The sequence below is a fragment of the Propithecus coquereli genome, unplaced genomic scaffold (assembly GCF_000956105.1).
Source record: "Propithecus coquereli isolate 6110/MARCELLA unplaced genomic scaffold, Pcoq_1.0 Scaffold479, whole genome shotgun sequence".
Classification (NCBI taxonomy): Eukaryota; Metazoa; Chordata; class Mammalia; order Primates; family Indriidae; genus Propithecus; species Propithecus coquereli.
This window is the reverse complement of record NW_012150607.1, coordinates 279,285-280,946: the sequence shown is the minus strand read 5'-3', so window position 1 is coordinate 280,946 and position 1,662 is coordinate 279,285. Positions and strand designations below refer to the sequence as shown.

General features: G+C 35.8%; 1 protein-coding gene across 1 annotated transcript in view; it reads right to left on the bottom strand.

Annotated features, from left to right (window-relative positions):
* LOC105819289 (UDP-glucuronosyltransferase 2B31-like) overlaps positions 1-1,662 on the bottom strand; it is a 34,332-nt gene that overhangs the window by 16,068 nt on the left and 16,602 nt on the right. The window lies entirely within an intron of this gene.

The following is a 1,662-nucleotide window of genomic DNA, read 5'->3' as shown; positions in this document are numbered from 1 at the left end:
GCTCACAGGCAAGTTTCCCAGGCCAGGCACGACATAAAGCAGCTCTGTCAGACCCTTAGGGTCCTCCTAAACATGTAGAAATATTTATCCTGTTACCTATCACTGCATAAGCTCCTGCCCTCCAATACAAGGGCTTAGAACAACAAGTATTTTAATGTCCTGTCTTATAGAGCTGGGTGTTGGGGGGCTCAGCTAGGTGCTTACTGCATAGCATTTCTTAAATGGTTACAGTCATAAGATGGCTGGGGTTGTAATTATCTAAAGGTAATTCACTCACATGTGTGGTGATTACAGTCAAAAAATTGCTAGAGGGAACATCTTGTTCATTCATTTTCTCAAGTGCAAGTATACTAGGATGACAGATCCTTCTCTGTAGAATTTCAGGGTGAAATTGAATATTTAAATTTTGTTGAAAGGGTTATTCCACATTATACACAAAACACAGTTTTCTCGGATTGTAACATCTGGCCAATCTTCGGCGAGAAAATGGTTTATTGACTTATTGTCCAATTCCCTAGTATCAGTGACTTTTCTCATTTTTTATGTGTGGTTGGCCATTTTGTGCTTTTGTGAATTGCCTTCATATCCTTATCTACTTTCGTATTGATCTGTTTGTCGTTTTTGCTGGTGATACAGTAGTTGTCACTATAAAAAGAATACTAATTCTTTGCTCTATGTGTTGCATGATAGGCTTGATGAAAATTAATTCAGGCTTATAGGCATGTTTTAACAATATTATCTACTACGGCACTAAATTCTTTCTAATTTTTTAAATGTGTTCATGATCTAGAAGAATTGTATGGAAAATTCTGCTGTAAACCCTTCCTATAATTCCCTTAGCATCACAGCTTTAATTTACTTGTAGAATAAATTAATTCCATGGGTCAGAGGATGTTTATTGTAAGGCTGGATGATGATCTTCTTAGCAATAAAGACTGATTTTTGTCAAACCAAACTACTTTCACCATGAAGTACTTCCCTGATGTTTAGCCTTGTAGAGGGTCTTGAGAATCCTTGTGGATTTATTTATAACTTTCTATCATATTATGGAATTTTCATATTCTTTTCATTGTTACTGATTTTGGTCTGTCACAGTGTGTCTACATTTAAGACACAATGATGATTATACTACTTTTGAACATGCTAAAGGATTTAATGTTTCTGTGTTAGGGTTTTGGGAAGGATGGGAAAGCAGGCTTCTGAGGGAAGAAAAAAATTAGACATCCTCATCTATAGTATGATTATGTAGACTAGTAATCATTATTTGAACATCTCTTCAACAAACTGATGTCACAACAAATCAGTAAGGAATCGAAGTGATGCTTTGTCTTGTTTGGAAAGGAGCAGGCATGTGTAAGTACACCTGGAGAGAATGAACACTGAGTAAGTCCCTGTGTTGTGCAGGTCCTGTATTATCACAAACTACAACTGAGACATTATTGCTATTATCAAAGGTTGAAAATGAGAGTGAAAAGAACCACGTCAATCTTTCTAAGAGGAAATGAGGAAAAGAAAACAAGTTAATGAAACCTAAGACTTTCGCAAATAGCTCGTGTTTATAATAGGAAACAGGTAAGGAGCTGTTATTTTCTAATTCCACAATTATTCACCTAGAAAATGATGAAAGGCAGAAGAAGGTAAAATTTTTGCCATGTCTTTTAG